Source organism: Malaclemys terrapin, chromosome 7 (assembly GCF_027887155.1).
Source record: "Malaclemys terrapin pileata isolate rMalTer1 chromosome 7, rMalTer1.hap1, whole genome shotgun sequence".
Taxonomy (NCBI): Eukaryota; Metazoa; Chordata; order Testudines; family Emydidae; genus Malaclemys; species Malaclemys terrapin.
The window spans coordinates 103,873,791-103,892,567 of NC_071511.1; positions in this window are offsets into that span (position 1 = coordinate 103,873,791).

The following is an 18,777-nucleotide window of genomic DNA, read 5'->3' on the forward strand; positions in this document are numbered from 1 at the left end:
ATCCTAGGGGGTTGATTAACTGGGAATAAGCTGAGCATTCTATTTTTTTTTTTTTTTTTTTACTGAAAGCTTTTCTGTGGTAATTCCACCATTCATTAGCATGGAAAAAATTGGCATTAAACCAAGTACTTCTGCCAAAGCCATTATTTCCATCATCAACCTCTGCATCAGTCTGCACTGCAGCCTTGTGGGAAGACAATATTCTGTCCTCTTGTGGTTCTTAAGTTATGGGTAAGGAGCTTACATATATTAAAAGGAGGGTCTTCAGCTAGTCTCTTAATCTTTATGAGCACTAATAATAGTCAACTATGTTTCCAAAATTTAGAAACACATGCTTTCAACATAGAAAGGTTGCATAGGTTAGAAGATAAGTCACAGTCCAATAAAGTTAAAAGCTACATAGTTGTTTTTTTCAAATGCCCACACTTTTTTTTAGTTCTAAAAAGAGGTCCTGTAGCTTTAATGCATATACTTTTCTTCCTATATTTATATTCTGTATCTTTAAAAGGATAATTGCTGAATTGAAATTTGAGAGTGTTATCTTAATAACCAATTACTCAAATAACTTTGAAATTGGCTTAAATTGGCTCGTCATGCTACATTTACCTGAATCTTTTTATGGGAAAGTTAGGGGGGAAAAATCTTGGCAGTCTGATTTGTTTAGTATTGCTGAAGGTTCCTGTTTGCAGAAGGGAAAGTGGCCCAGTCTAACCTTTCCTTGGACCCCCTGCCTCGCCACCTCCTGTAATACATTGGAATGTAGTGATAGGGCAGATCTATTGAACTTTGTCAGACATAGTAACAGTACAGCAATACAGAGACCGTTCTCTGGAGTTTTTACAAAAATAAAGCACACTGACTTTTAACCCACTGTATGTAGAGTAGGAGTATTTATATATGCTCTGACTACAAAAGAATTTTTCATCCCTTTGCAACACATTTGTATTTAGCAGTTCATCAATTTGTAAGGAAAAATATGTATTTGTTCAGAGATCAGTTTAAATGTATCATTACAATGCTTATGAAAACTTAGAAGTGAAAAATCAGTATCTTTTTATTTAAAGATTTCACACATTTATTAGTATTTTTGGTAGATGAATAGATGGCTGCCTGTACCACATATCTTTTTTATATAGCTGTAAAGCTGTGTAATAGAATACTAGATCTTATTCTGCAATATATACTTATGTTCCTTCATCTTTTTCATGGCATAAAATAGCAGTTGTGTTAAATGCTGTTCATGAAAATACAGCCTTTAGTTTGTACTAATAAAACTGTTACATTTTATAAATATTTTAAAGCACATTTTAAAGACCCCTCATTTACTTTATTAGGGATATTAGTCTGAGGATCTAGCTTGTCATTTATTTTTCTCCTTCAAGAATGACAGGTAGGGTAGGATTCAGAGTACAGGTTCAAGGCCAAATTCAAACTTAGATTTGGGATTCAGCTGTACTGGAATCTCAATCTGTTCTTGTGAAATTTTGTACCCTAAATCAACTGTTCTGGAAAAATTCCCACTATTTTTGGATTAAACAGATTATGGCTACATATGGAGTAGATCTTGAAAAGAATCTTCTTCAAGTTTTGGATTCAATCTGGAAATGAAACTTATGGGGCATCTTCAGGGGTGCTGGAACAATATGCATAGTGGAGGTAGTGAGAGTCATTGAACCAGACTGTAAACTGTATATAAGATGGAAACCACTTCAAATTAGGGAGTGCGGCACCACCCCTAATTCCATCACGTATGGGCATGTTCAGATGTGGGGACTTGAATCCGCACCTCATATCACTGCCCCAAGTTCAATGGGATTTAGATTCAAAGCTTCATTTTGGCGCATCCATAATGTTTTGATGTTTACTTCCAAGTGTTGATTACAAAATCTCATTCTTTAAAACACAACAGGACTGATATCAGTGAGCCTTATGCTCCCATGACTTGGCTGCCACAGAATGAAGAAAAGTGTTGGAGTTTAATATGTCTAACTAGAATATCCCAAACTCAATTTGAAACCTCCTTCATGGTTTGTTGCCATACCAAATTACCCCTTAAAATGGTTCCATGCTGAAGAACTGCAAAAGAACCACAAATTACAAAAGTGAGCCTGAGGAAATGTAGGAGGAGTCAAGGGAAAACACAAACATAAAAGAGCAAGGTAACTTACTACAGGAAACAAAAATAAATGTATTGCTTCTTGCAAGAGCAGTAAGTTGTTATGCACAAACCTTGGTATAGCATAATACAGCATACACCTTGTAGCTAATTATTGAGCTAAGAGGAGCCATCTTTAAAAAACAACAAAGAGTCTGGTGGCACCTTAAAGACTAACAGATTTATTTGGGCATAAGCTTTCGTGAGTATAAACCTCACTTCTTCGGATGCATGTCTCTGCATCCGAAGAAGTGAGGTTTATACTCACGAAAGCTTATGCCCAAATAAATCTGTTAGTCTTTAAGGTGCCACCAGACTCTTTGTTGTTTTTGTAGATACAGACTAACACGGCTACCCCCTGATACTTGACATCTTTAAAAAGTACTTGTATGTGAAATAAATATAGTCCTTGATGGCAGAGGGCTCAGAAAGGCCAACTGCAATCTGTATACACCTACTCTAGCATCTGCTGTATGTGTAATGTGCAGTGCTATGCAACTGCCTTAACAAGATATATAAAAAATTTGTCTCTCTTCCGTGTTTTTTTTTTTTTTTAATCACACATACTGGCAGTTATTGAAAAGATTATTTTTTTTGTCTCCTGGATGGATATCATATTATACTATTAACCTGGGCATCTCATTTTTCTAATTAGATTTCCGGGAATATGTGACCTTTGCATGCTCTTTTACTGCAATGGAGGAGTGTATGGCCTGTTGTAGTCACTCGTTGTCTTAAAATGGAATTTTTTCCAATGTTATATTGGTGTTGGATTTAATTCTGCTGATCTACAATTACAATTATTCTGAATGCTATCAACTAGGAGTGGGGTAGCTTTTCCTGACCCTTTCTGCTCTTGTGACCATTCCCAAAGTATCTCAGACAACATAACTACAATTACTTCATTTTGATTTCCATTGGTTGACCCAGCGGAGTCTGAGAAGAATCTGAGCTTTGTAATATGAAAGTTAAGGACCAAGTTAACATGTGTAAAACCAGCAGTGGGGAAAGATGGTAAGCAACTTTCCTTCAGTGATGTTATCAGTTGAGATGAATGAGAATTTTCTTTTTCATGAACCCCAGAAGAAAAATCTCATGAAGAACTCCATTCATACTATGTAAAGCACTATGCAGTTGGTTATATATCTTGAGCCCTGATCCCAAACCTATTGAATTCAATGGAAAAAATCTCATTGACTTCAATTAAATTTGGCTCAAGCCCTTAAAGGCCAGCAAACCCCTCAATGAAGAGACACATTTCTAAATAGTTTTATCCTTGTACAATAGAGCCATGTAAATAAACATTTTCACCAGTGGCTTCTAATTTTAGGGCTCTAAATTGGATACCTAACATTTTGATTTGCATGTGATTGGTCATCATGGGGGCCATTAAAAAAGCCCTGGGGAGGAGTCCTACATTTTTCTACTGCCCTTTGGTTATTCACATTCTGGTATTTGAGCTTTAGGATTCCTATTTTCAAGCTTTTCTGTGCAATCATGAGGGGTGGAAATGTACTTGTTTAAAATGAAAGCTGAGATTCTCATGTAACCATTTGACTCCCTGGATGAAATCACGGCCCCATTGACTTCAATGGTGCCAGGATTTCATCCAAAATAGTATGAGTCTCAACAATAAAACTGCAAGATTTAGCAACACTGAAACTTCACTATGCTACAAAAATAGGCTAACCTATTCTTGTGCAGACAGTTGCTCAGAATGCAACAAAATATGTCTGTGTGGGGATTTTTTAATCTGAATAATAAATTCCTTTAGATTGTGTGGCATAAAATGCCTGAACTCATACACTTAAAGCTGGACAGATCACCTAGCCTTGGATCCTTTGGTTCTTGTTTTTGTTTTTTCTTGTCAGAGTCCCATTGTCCATCCTTACAGGCTAGCCCATGGCAGCAGCTCTCTCTACCTACCCTACTTTTATAGGCCAATTATCCCTCCATCCATTCTTAAGGCACATCTGCTCCTCTATTTGCCCCCTGCACATTCTGTATTCTCCATGTCATACTTGCCTATGGCACATTCCCATGCAGACACTAGAAACTGGGGTTTGGCTGAGCACAGGGCACTTCTCTATTGATTTTCTGCAGCACCAGAATGTCTTAAGAATTGAGAAAGTACATATTTTTCAGTAAATCTTTTTTTTATATGTAAGCAGAGTCAGGATGAGCTCTACCCTGACATCTGGTGGTGAATTATGGCGAGTGTGGAAAAGAACTCCAGGGGCTGATCTTGTTTGCATAGGCACACCCACTCACCTGGCAGGAAACAACAGCAACTCAAAGTGGTTACTTTGGCTGGTGTGGGATCCCCAGTTTCTCTGTTATTGGGGCAGGAAGAATAAAGTTTTGTTACCCTGATTCTGTGAATCAAGGCCAGTAGAACTGGTGTATGACAGAAGGACTGAGTGAGTCATTCACCATTACCTAAGTAGCATTTGCTTGTCAAGGGGCATGGGTTACAAAACCCAGTGAATTGAGAGAGGTTGGGGGCAGGTATTGGTACCTGGTGGTGTGGGTCCCTTTTGTGGGCCTGAAACACCAATTGCACCTCCTCCTCTCTCCACTGTTGAATGTCAGAGCTAACTTTGATTCCCTTAGGAGTCTAGTTACAGACTGCTGAGCTGAATTTACTCTGGGCCAATAGTGCACCAGCACTGGGGCTCCCCTACTACTAGCTGAAATCACTAAGAGCTGAAATCACTAAGAGCTAAAGCTATTTAAGAGCTGAGATCACTGAGGCTGTGTTAACTAGTGGGGGAGCCTGAAGCTATATTGCTAAAGCTAACTTAGCTAAGCGGGGGCGAGCGAAGCAGCTCACAGGTCGGTGAGCGGAGCGGCTGGAGGAGCAGCTAGCAGAGCAGTGCCTTGTGGGAGCAGCCCAAGGGACGGCCGGAGCGGAGCGGAGCAGTGCGGCTCACAGGTCGGTGAGCGGAGCGGAGCGGAGCGGCCTGGCTCACAGGTCGGTGAGCGGAGCGGAGCGGCGCGGCTCGCAGGTCGGTGAGCGGAGCGGAGCGGCGCGGCACACAGGTCGGTGAGCGGAGCGGAGCGGAGCGGCGCGGCTCACAGGTCGGTGAGCGGAGCGGAGCAGCTGCCAGAGCAGTTCGTGGGACGGCAGGAGTGGGACTGCGGGTGGAGTGGAGCAGTTCGTGGTAAGGCTGCGGTGGAACCCCACGGAGAAGCAGCCGGGTTGGCCTCGGATCACGTAAGGTGCCCCTTAACACCCTGCTCACCCCCCCCTTTTGAACTCTGGGGCTGCACCGATCAGGGACAGAGACTTTGGGGGGTTGTCGGACTTTTGGGACTTTTGTGATTCTTGGGTTGCTGGACCCAAGAGACTTTGGGATCGGTGGACTTTTGGGACTTTGGTGATTCTTGGGTCGCTGGTTTCAAGAACCAACGGGAGAGGACACGGCCCAATTTGCTGGGGTGGGTCTTCGCTCATGGTTTGGTCTATGAACTCTAGTTGTGGTGTTTTCCCAATTTAATGCTATGTCGTTTACCTCATGTTATTAAACATTTTCTGCTACACCGAGGCTCTGTGCTTGCGAGAGGGGAAATATTGCCTCTTCGAGGCGCCTAGGGGTTTGTGTAAGATTTTCCCAGGTCACTGGGTGGGGGCTCGAGCTGGTTCTGTGTCACGCTGTTGGGAAGGGACCCCTATGTACTGAACCCGGCCCTTGCTGCTATCAACTTGGCCTGGCAGAAGGGTTACATATATATATATTAGGAAGCAGGCTTCATATTGTACCTGTAGTTGAAGAGGAAAAATCTAAGATTTCTGTCGGCATTTAAGGACATGTGTATAGAATTTAGGTGAGTACAGATTCAAGTACATAAATGATAAATGAAATATGGGCAACTAGTGAATTATTAATTTTCACCCATGGAGGAACAGTTGCACTGCATTCCATACTAATTCTTATTTAAGGGACTGATCCTGCAGATACTTACAACTGCTAAGACAGAACCCACTAGGACCTGTTAGTTACAATGAGTGGTTCGTAGAGTGAGAGAATTCTCATTTTATCTCCTATCCTAGGACATGTTCAAACAAATCCCATTTTGGAGTGGTAGACCTGCTATATTTAATACAGATGCAACCATCCAGTCACACCACCTCTCTAGCCCCTATGTCTTGTAACTCATGCTGAACCAAATTCCTACCAGGGAGTCAGCTAATAATAGTCCTGTAATATTACCCAATACAATACATGCAAAGCGAAGAACCTGATCCATGATCAAATCACAGATAGTGGTAAGTACACTTGCTAATCGCTAAGGATGGAATCCACAAAGGTCCTTAGGTGCGTAAGTCCCATTTTTAGGCACCACTGTGATCCACAAAACTCCTGCTCAGCTGCCACCTAGTTTTTTAGGTGCCTAAAGTCACTTGGTGCCTAATTTTTTGCAGTAAAAGTTCCCTAGGTGCCTACCTTTCTGCCTCTGCGCATAAGCACTGCTGCCCCATTCTCGGCATCTGGGCACCTATCTCCTGCCTAAGCCCTTGAGTGACCGGGGGGAAGATAGGCATTCAGCTGCCTAAGTCATGTCTGGGGCTCAATCCAGTAGGCATGCTCAGCAAACAGCTGGGGGAGGTGAGGAGGAGAATCTCCCTTATGACCTTTAACCCCGTAGTTAGGGTACTTACCCAGGATGTAAGTCTCTCTGTTGCCTGATGAGGAGAATGGAGTATGATAGGGATCTGCCTCCTCTCTGGTGAGATCCCTAACCACTGGACTATGATTCTGATATGAGTCTCCCTCAGTGTCTCCTATTGAAGTTGTTCTGCTTTAATTAAATAAGAATGACTCTGTAGCCTCACCTGAGGGATCTCACTTGAGAGATGGCAAGTCCCTGTTTAAACCCCTTCTCATCAGGTGGTGTGTGAACTTGAAACAGGAGTCTTCCACATCTCAGGTGAGTATCCTAAATATTGGACTAAAGATTACAAGAGAGGCCTTCCTCCTCTTCAGCTGTTCTGTGGAGTTAATTAGCCTCTGTGCATACCTACCTAATTGGAGCCCACATACAACTTAGGTGGAGGAGTGCCTTATCTTCCAACAGATAGTTAACAGAGATAGGCAACTCCTGGCAGCCCGGACTTAGGCACTGAACTCAGAGAGGGGTGGAGCTTAGGACATACCTTTCTCCCAGGCATCTCCCATTGGCCAGTTTAGGTAGTTCCCTGCCTAGCAGTCTGGCTTTGTGGATCACACTGGGTTATAAGGAGCCTGTCTCTGCCTATTCACTGTATAGGGGTCCAGGCATCCAGTTCAGGCTTTGTGGATCACAGTGTTGTTCCTGTAATTTTTCTAGATGCCTAAAAAATAAGTGGTACAATGCTCAGTGTTGCAATGCCTAAGTCCCTTTTGTGGATCTGGGCCTAACTGTGCTTTAAACTGGAGAGTAAGATCCCATCATCAGCACCCTGCACACCTAAAAAGAGACTCTAGACAAGACCAAAGGGACAGATATTAAATACCAGCCACCTGGTTCACCCCGTAAGTGGTTGCATCTTCTTGTCTAGTCTCCCTTTGACACTCTTGACAGTATCAGAGATCAAAGGTTTCCACAGCTAATCTCTTCTCAGACCTCTATATCATCAATTCATGGTAGTTCTGCTTATTCCTCATAGTCCTCTTATGCTTATGAAGGATGCAGCTGCCACAGCTGTGTTAATGAATAATGATCTCTGGAGCAGGCTGAAAACACCCTCTAAAGATAATAAAGCTCCCACCATAATTGCAACATGAAGTCCTCCCTACAGCAAAGCCTCTTGATGGGAAGAAGGGTCTCTAACTCTCCCAAGATATTGGGTAGTTACCATCCCTCTCTATTATCTAGCCACCCAACAATTTCAAAACTGAAACAATCCCTCTAGCGCCATCACTGAGGCCAGGTGTAAGGATCAGGATATGTAAGAAAATAAAAGAAATATATTCTACAAATGCACACACACACATAAGAACCCCCCCCACCAAAACAGAGAGAAGCCTGACCCTATTTAGACCACATCTCCCCTCAACAACACAAGTCACCCTTATTAGCTAACTAATCCTCTCTCCTTCCCTTCAATCACCCTTTCTCTGACTCTCCCTATATCAGAGCAGAAAGTACAGAACCTCAAAACCCCGCTTCACTCTCCCTCCTCTCCCTCAAAACTAATAGTCTATTGTGGGAATAGGGGCATGTTTCAAAGAGTTTTGTCCCTTCCCAACTCAACTGCCAGAAGAGGTATGGGGCCTGGGCCTCAATACTATGAGAAAGGCTGTTCTTACATAATTTAAGGTGCAATTAGAAGCAGGAAATACTGGAAATCTTACAAGAAAGTCATTCTTCTAAGATTTTCCATCCCAGCTTTCCAGCCCCCTGAGGTTGAGATAGCTGAGATAAGATAAGCATCTGAACTTTGGGTTCTCATCCAAACTGAATTGAACCTCTAAACTTTTTTTTGCTGGGATCCCCTTTGAAAATATTTCAGTCTTTGACAAACCCTCCTAAAAAGTGATGACTTCCCCATACCATGCCATTTTTACTTCTGTGCTGTTGATGGAGGTGCTGACTTCAGAGCTGGGCATCTGCCAGCAGCTGCCGCTGTTGCTACCCGACCCCCACCCCCCACAATAGTCTTGTGAACCCCTTTGGTTCAGGACCCCTAGTTTAAGAAACGCTGTTCTAAACCAACTGAGGTTCCTTCATCTCATTCACAGATACGAGACACTCCCTCCTTCTTTTTTATTGAATGTTAGTCCTTTAATTGATTTTCATTGAATGGAAATTTGCCTATCCGTGCAGTTGTGGGAGACAAATGGTTAAAGAGCCCTAATAATCTGACTGGCCTGGGAAAAATACAGTGTGCACCAGTTTCCCATAAATGTGCAAAAATGTAGTTGTTTGCCATATTGTTATAGCCATGTTGGTCCCAGGATCTGAGGGAGACAAGACAGAAGAAGTAAGATCTTTTCTTGGAACAACTTCTGTTGGCTGAAGGGACAAACTTCTGAGCTTCACAGAGCTGAAGAACAACTCCGATAATCTCAAAAACTTGTCCTTTCCATCAAGAGGAGTTGGTTCAAGACAAGGTATTACCTCACCTACCTTTTCTCTCTCAAAGATTTTATTATTTATAAAGAAAATGAGGGTAGATGTGGTTGCTGTCATTTTTATTCATAATGGTGGCTAATAATTAGGAGGGGAATGCCAGACCATGAACATAAAGCAGCTTATGCTTACCATGGCCTTTGTTTCTGTTTTTTTCATTGGATTAACTTCCTTTTTAACCAATAAAGCATTCACTCCATATTCTTTACATAAAACACTCCATGGCGATAAGAAAACATAATTGGATATGCACTGTACAGCTTGAGCTTCATAAATATTAAGTCCAACAACATGGTATAAATAATACTGATACAAAAGATTAGCTCTATTAACCTCTTAACTGAGCTGGAAGCAGTACCCTTTTCCAAAAGAACTACTACTACAATCATGCACACACATGCTCATAGTGCCTACATTTAATTTCCATACAGCCTGTGGTGCTGCATGATTGAAATATGACAATTTATGTAATTAATATTGCCACTGTTAGACAATTGCAACAAAACTGGTACAAAGTATATCATGTAGGGTGTCAATGGAATAGTTATGATTCGATAAAGATGATTTTCCTGTTTAAATCCATGTATCACCAGGGAATCTGAAGTCAAGAATATTGGCTATAGATCTGTATCCCAAATGTGTTTGTACCTGGGCTAACACCCACCAGGTAAGATCTACATTGAAGATGGACAGTTTTGTGTTGATGGCCTATCAAAGGCAATTGACTTTCTCAATGGGCCATAGAAGAAACTCATTCTACTCAGATGGCTCTTCCTGCAGATGCCTTAGTCTCCAACTGGCCAGTGACTGTGCCTGTGAGTCAGCAAGGCATGTAAGGACATGTGACATGCTCGTGTGACCCTGGACTCCATCTTGTGCCAGAACTTTTCCAAAATTATTCCATGGACTTTGTTTGGGACAGTAAAATTCCATCCGCAAGGCAGAGTATATAAAAGACCCTTGGAACCTCTCCATGTTGCCTCTTTCCTGCCCTGATCTCTGGACTATGGATTTACAACTAAAAGGAGCATTCAGATCTATGGACTGAAGACCTTCCAATCTTCTGGAATTATCAGAGACTTTACAAGCCAGCAGTCTATAACATAACTGCTACAAACCTGATATAAGAATTTTGCAGTTATTGTATGTATATGATCTATTAACCATTTTAACTCTCTTCTTCTTTTCTTTATCAATAAACCTTTAGATTTTAGTTGCTAAAGGATTGGTAACAGCATGATTATTGGGTAAGATATGAATGATATATTGACCTGGTTATTGGCTGATTTCATGAGAACAGAAGAACCCTTTGTTTGATGAAATTGTTTTTCAATAACCACCCACCATAAAGTCTAGTGTCTGGGTGATGAAATAAGTGCTGGAATGCCTAAGGAGACTGCATTTGTGACTTGTTAACCAGTATGGTGAGACAGAAGTTTGCCTTTATTATTGGCTTGATACATCTAATGTTAGAATAACCACCAGTTTGTGGTGAATCTGCCCTATTTCTCAACAGTTTGTCCCGAGTCTGGTATTCTCAGCTTTTATCCACTGAAGCCCAGTGCCATTGCCATTTTCACATCAGCGCTATAGAGCTTCCATGCTCCTGATCCCTACCATGTCAAAAATGCACAGTGACAGATTGACATATTGAGCTATTATTAATAATTTGTTATATGTGTTGTGGATGTTGCATAAAGGAATAGTGTTCTATCTCTATTTTTGACATTGGGGCTCTTGGAGTGGCAGGCTAAGACCCAGATCTGTCTACAACCTGCCCTGTTCTGGCAAGAGAATTGCCCCTTATTGCAGAATCACATTCTAGCTTGCCTAGTCAATTTTTCAGATGTTCTTGCTTTCCTGTTTCTTGTTGCTGCACTCAGACCTGTTATGGCCACAATGATGTGATGCAACTTTTTATTCTATATTTGACACCCTTATGGAAGGCAATGTGGTTCATTGATTCCAAACTCCACAAAGGTCAAGGAACTAGAAAGAAAGATTTTTTGGAAGCAGCCCAGGAAAACTTTAAACTTGGACTGCATATACCCAGGAAAACAGAACTGTTAATTGTTACCCCTTCTGTTGCTATTAAGCTTCATCTGAACATTGAGCATATGTTCCATGATCATGTACTTTTATATTAAAACATTATTGAGTCACCAGGTGAAATGTGTATCAAGTGCACAGCTGAAAATAGACAGTACGTTTAAATTTTGACAGCAAACAGCTGTAAGATTTCAAAAACTTAATTCAAATAATGTAATCAATAGGTTATGCTACAGTTTCAAGTTTCCCAAACAAATTTATATGAAAAATGATATTAATTTATTTGAGATTAGTTCAGCTAAAGGATAGATTTTTCTCTATCACCTCTGAAACACTGATAGAAAACAGAATTTGACATGTTATAAGAAGTGCAGCACATATTTTTTTAGTTTAGCACACCACAAAATTATGTGTATCTCTCTCCACTGTAGATTAATAATGATTACTCGCTGTGCTATTTACTCATTCTGCAGCTGTACAGGTTTGAAATGCTAATATGTGAATTATGTTCCTATTTTATCATAAAGTTGGAGAATGGTTCAAATCCAAACATAATACATATGCAGGCAGAGAGCCTGAAACTTTTCATGTACACATAAAACATACCACATAGCAGTTTAACCCACTGCTGAACAACATCGGTAAAAGTAAAATCTGAAAATTTGCAATCCAAATTTAAGCTAAATTATTAAAATAAAACTCAGTATGAGACTTAGTTCAAATTTACACTGGATTTCAGTCCAGTTTTCTGCTGTCTAGTCAGGCAGTTTTATAGTGTTACTGACAGGGCAAACATAAATAGTAGCAACTTTTTTTATTAGTCACTGTTCTGAAAGTATCAAGGACTGCAAAATGCTGATTATAGTTTGATATCCAACTTTTACCTTGCCTGCCTACTTTACCCATGGTCTTGAAGTTGTACAGTTTTTGCCATCATGCATCAGCATTATTCCATGTTGTAGGACCATATATGAACCCCAGGTGAGATTCTTGTGACATAGATGACATGTATTAAGTGATTTTTAACAGCTAACATTTATCATCTATAGGTGCATGTATATGAAAAATATTATTTTCATAAACATATGAATGTGACCTATTACTGGCGAATTGATCTAGATACATTTTTAGCTTTTCTTTTTGGAGGTAAAATCCATTTTTTTCCCAGGTAGCTATGAGGCCTCTAATTTCATGCTTTAATTTTATTATGTCTATTTAAATTCTTTTATAATCTACTAGGAATTAAACTCCACATTCCAACAAGAGGGAAAATCATGCACTTGGGAAATCCCAGATACATTTTGTGTGTGTACTTGTGGGTGAGAGAGAGAGCAGGAGAGAATATGTGTTTGTGAGTGCATAAAGTGGGCCAGATTTTCAGATGGTTAAAATCAACATAACTCCACTGAAATCAATGGAACTAAGTTTACATTAGCTGAGGGTCTGGCCCAGAGTATTGTCAAGTTTAATTGCTTATTGGGAACAATTGCTCATCACTTGTCTTAGAGACCCTGAGTATGGAACTACCAGGAAAAGGAGGATCCAAGCTTCTTCTCCTTCCTGCGCTATGCTAAGGGCATTTGTCTTGGCAATATGTACTGCTGATAAATGCTGGTAGCCTAAAAAAGCCAAAAGGTAAAGAAGAACCTTCTGGCTCTTCACATGAATGATGAGCATATGAGTTCTATTTTTTTTCTTGAGTTGGACAGTCCATTTTGCTGTTTTCTATCTGAATTTGCTATGAAGGATTGCATCTGACCTGCCAGCCCTTTGGCTAAGGTAAATGAATGCTAATTTTTTTTGTTTCAATTTAACAGGAATAGGCTCAAAATAAAATAAAATTCTGTGTATGATTTCTCCTTAAAATACAAAACTAAGGTGCAAGGAAAAATTATCTTATTGAAAATAACAGGAGTTTTAACTTCCTATATAAAAGTTAAGCATGTTTCATTTTCATTCTCTCTGTTCCATATAGAGAATGTAATAGGAATAAAACAAAAAAGATTGAATAGAAATTTGAGAAACCTATAAGAAAGATATTAATAAAATCTAAAAAATCAAAAAACCCTACTCCAAATTGACATTGTACAACAAAAAGGGAGAAGTGCCAGAGATGCTGTGAAGTCCAGTAGATACTATTGATTTTACATGGAAGGCCCTTGGCTGGCGGTATAAAACCCTTAGATAGATGGACAGATAGATAGCAGAGCTGAAGTGGGTTTGCTATGCTAAAAGACCAAATTTCTATTTTTTAAATTTATTTTAGCTGAATACATGGATATTTTATTCATTTTCCCTACATTGTTTGCTTAGATATGTTCTGCTGAATAAAAAATTGAAAAGCACGGAGCCAAATTCTTAGTTGATGTAAATCAACGTAGTTGCATTAAAGTTAATGGAACTGTGTTGACCTATACCAGCTGAGAATCTGTCCTGATTTTTTTAGAGGCAAAACCTATTGGGAATTTAGAGCTGGCTATAAATTAGGCATATCCTCAAAGAAGAACATTGACATTGATCTCTAGGTAATGAACAACTCCAATATTAAGTTCAGTGGATGATTACCTGCTGTTCTGTTAGCCAGTTTTCTCTATGTAAACTCAAGTGTGAACCTTGCAGCCTATAGCAAGTGCATTAGACTTTCCTAGTTGCTGTTTTATATTTATTTATACAATTTTTCTTTCCTGTGTCCTTTTTTCCCTTACATTGTTTCATTTGTATTTAGTAAAAGTGGTTGATTCTCTGAGAGTTTTTATTTTTTGTTTCTTTTTGTTTTTTTGTTTTTTGGCCAGGAGTTCTGTGACTCATCACAGTCACTAATTGTCTAGAATTAAGTTAAAGTTGGACACTTGAATTTGAGAGGGTTCTTTAAAAAAAAAAATTATTTCTGGTACACGTTTGCTTATAAATTAAAATAAATCTGATGGAAATTTCCTCCAGATCTGTGCAAATCATCATAATTTCTGAGGGTATGTTTCTCTTATACTTTATCACTACCTTTATACTGTAAATTATTATTATTGTTTAGCAAGTGTCCCAGTGCATGAAGCACTTCACAGAACAAGACAGGTCTTTGCCTGAGGAATTTGGAGCTTGATTCAATGCCCACTTGAGAAAGTCCACTGATTTCAATGCAGACTCAGGCTACTGCAATCTAAGGTCCTAATCCTGTAATTGACTACATGTGGGTGGACCACTGTGTCTATATAGAGTCTCATCAACGTTAATTATTAATTATTATTATTAATTTATTTATTTCTATTTAACAACTGTATCATTATTAGAACTGCATATGCAGTTTTTATGTTGCATAATTCGGCCATTTACTTCAAGTTAAGTTTTCGCTGACTTTTTCTTTGAAAGCCTTTGTATTACCATATTGTGGAGAATACAGATTTTCTGCTGGCATATCTCCATTGACTTTCCTGGAATGATGCTAGTAAAGAATTTCATCCAGTATATTTTTTTGGGGCCTATTTAAAAGTTCTCACTGTGGGATGAGGATGTCAAAAGCACATTCCTATCATCCTAAATGTTCACTTGATATTATCCAGTGACACACAGGTCAGAAGAACATAAGAATGGCAATACTGGGTCAGACCAAAGGCCAATGCCAGGTGCCCCACAGGTAACGAACAGAACAGGTAATCATCAAGTGATCCATCCTCTGTCTCCCATTCCTAGCTTCTAGCAAACTGAGGCTAGGGACACCATCCCTGCCCATACTGGCTAATAGCCATTGATGGACCTGTCCTCCATGAATTTATCTAGTTCGTTTTTGAACCCTGTTATAGTCTTGACCTTCACAACATCCTTTGGCAAGGAGTTCCACAGGTTGACTGTGTGACTGTGTGAAAAAATACTTCCTTGTGTTTGTTTTAAATCTGCTGCCTATTAATTTCATTTGGTAGCCCCTGGTTCTTGTGTTATGAGAAGGAGTAAATAACACTTCCTTATTTACTTTCTCCACACCAGTCATGATTTTATAGACCTTTATCATATCCCCCCTTAGTCGTCTCTTTTCCAAGCTGAAAAGTTCCAGCCTTAATAATCTCTCCTCATACGGCAGCTGTTCCATACCCCTAATCATTTTTGTTGCCCTTTTTTGAATCTTTTCCAAGTCCAATATATCTTTTTTGAGATGGGGTGACCACATCTGCACACAGTATTAAAGATGTGGGCATACCATGGATTTATATAGAGGCAATATGATATTTTTTGTCTTATTATCTATCCCTTTCTTAATGATTTCCAACATTCCGTTCGCTTTTTTGACTGCCGCTGCACATTGAGTGGATGTTTTCAGAGAATTATCCACAATGACTCCAAGATCTCTTTCTTGAGCGTTAACAGCTAATTTAGACTGCATCATTTTATATGTATAGTTGGGATTACATTAGTTTTCCAATGTGCATTACTTTGCAGTTATCAACATTGCATTTCATCTGCCATTTTGTTGCCCAGTCACCCAGTTTTGAGAGATCCTTTTGTAGCTCTTCCCAGTCTGCCTGGGACCTAACTATCTTGAGTAGTTTTGTATCATCTGCAAATTTTGCCACCTCACTGTTTACCCCTTTTCCCAGGTGATTTATGAATATGTTAAATAGGACTGGGCCCAGTATAGACCCCTGGAAGACACCACTATTTACCTCTCTCTATTATGAAAACTGAACATTTAGGAACTTTGTTTCCTATCTTTTAACCACTTTTTAACCATTTAAGGTGTCAATAAACTTTATCTCTGCATCCCTTCATGAGGTGATATGTGCCCAGCCAATATGGGGTTAGTTGAAATCCCCCATTATTACTGAGTTTTTTATTTTAATAGCCTCTCTAATCTACCTGAGCATTTCACAGTCACTATCACCATCCTAGTCAGGTGGTCTGTAATATATCCCTATTGCTATATTCTTATTATTCAAGCATGGAATTACTATCCATAGGGAGTCTATGGTACAGTTTGGTTCATTTAAAAATTTTACTTCGTTTGACTGTACGCTTTCTTTCACATATAGTGACACTATCCCACCAGCATGACCTGTTCTGTTCTTCTGATATATTTTGTACCCTGGTATTACTACATCCCATTGATTATCCTTATTCCACCAACTTTCTGTGATGCCTATTTATATCAATATCCTCATTTAATTCAAGGCCCTCTAGTTCACCCATCTTATTATTTAGACTTCTAGCATTGGTATATAAGCACTTTAAAAACTTGTCACTTTTTATCTGCCTCCATTACATGATTAATGGAATGGGACATTTTTTCATTTGACTGTTTCTCTTCAGATCCTACCTGTATTTTATCTTCCATCTGAATTGTATCTTCCTACCTGTATTTTATCTTCCATCCTCTCCTCCTTATTAGGACATAGGGAATCTCCATTTATAGATCCTCCCCAAAGGGATGTCGGAACCACATGCTTCTCTTTCAGCTTTACCCCAGCCCTTAGTTTAAAAACTGCTTTACGACCTTTTTAATTTTAAGCGGCAGCAATCATTATTATTATTAAAATCATCATTAGAGGGACTTAATCAATTTAAAAGAATCCAACTCCAAGTCTAGGGATCACTCTTAAAATGATCAACACTGTAACTCTTGTAGAACACATCATGGTGCTCTGGGAAATTCTCTTCTCAAGTATTAAACAGATCAGATGTGGCAATTATAATTTTGAAATGATATATTCTTATTACCAAATTACCTGCATATTTGGTCTATCAGTCAAAGTTTTCTCCCTTTCTGTTTTCATTCCTCAAACCCCAATTCATTTCCTGCCATTTCCCTATTAAGGGGAAGTGCTAAGGAATGACTGAAAGGTAGCCGAACTGGTGTAGGGGTATCTGGCCAGGGAGAGGCTGCACAGGGGGACTCCACTCTCTCTACACACTGTAAAGCAGTGAGCTATTGATTCTCTGGGGCAGGGGTAGTCAATAGGTGGACCACGGGCCAAATCCAGACCGCTCAATGCTTTTGAACGGATCCTGAAATCTTTTTGTTTACTTATAATTATTGTTGTTTTTTAGTTATTTTCTCTGGAGTATGTACCTTAACTATACCTTGATGAAGAAATTGGGACCCTGACAAAAAATAATTGACTACCCCCGTTCTGGGGTATGCACCACTATGGAGAGGGAGGTCTGGATCAGGGTGTGGGTAAACCAATGAAAGGATAGGGTGTGGCCAGTGGAACATGGACCAAAGTTCCTTTCACCTATAAAGGGAAAGTGCAGGTCTATGGATTTTAATACAGACATTAGGCTTTGCTGGTGCTCTGCTGCCTGGAGACAGAAGTTCACCTGCATGATCTTTTCGCTAAGAATCTGTGCAAAACCTGTTTATTTGGGCTTTCCATAGGTTTTGGGATTTGGATTTTAATTTGAGATGGTACTTTTTCTTTATAAAGTCCAGATCCTGTTCTCAGGTACATGTGCACACTGCCCAGTGAAGTCATTGGAAAGTGCACACCTGTATATGAAAGCAAAATTTGTCCCGAAATATGATATTATATGGTCCAATCCTGCAAATCCCCATTACTACTGAGTACAGTGCTTACTTACCCAGAATATTTTCATGCTCAGTGTTAAACTGGACCTTTATGTTATATTTTAATCATATTATACCACAGTGTGATTACGTTCAGTAATACAGTATCTTAGACATGGTATTTGAATATTATTGACTGAAAAATTCTACAGACAAAAATAATAACTGGAGCAGGGCATCAACAAGCATTTAGAAATTTGAGAATAAAACAGCACCAATGGGAGGACTGTGCCCAGTATTTGTAGGATGGTCAATGAGTTATGTGTTAGCTTCTAGCAGAGTTCTTATCAAAAAGACAAACCAGAAATATTTATGGATAGAGAGAAACTACAAAACCCACAAAACTATGGCAATATTTACTCTACTGCCCACTGCTTTCCAGTCTAATTGAGGCTTAATCCAATAAAATGGAGCACCCACTGAGTCTTCCAAAAATGCCAAGTGCAGTATGTCTATGACAAAAGAATTGACTTGACGTATGAAGCTGCCTATTGAAGGTTATGGAGCTGAATCTGCATATTTGTTCAGACAAAGTTGCCATTGTAGTGAGAGGATGTTTAGGAGGAAGGGCTGCAGGCCTGGGCCATGACACCTGATGAGTCCTTAAATGAATGATAATAGGTCAGGAAGAGGCAATATTGAATTACATCTCATTTTCCTTAATTTACAACACTCATTCAGAATGACATTTGATATATTCTGATCAGAATTGTTACTGTGGCTTTCTTATATGGTTTGTTAAAAAGGGTTACCTTTTAAAAACTCTCTTAAAAGAGAAGTCTGACTTTTTGCCAAAGTCCACATGGACATTTCTTAGCAAAGTTTAACAAGAAAGTAAGCTGGGAAGTAAATGACTTCATGATAAAGGGAGTTTTTCCAAACACCCTTCATATTTCCTTTGGTCTTC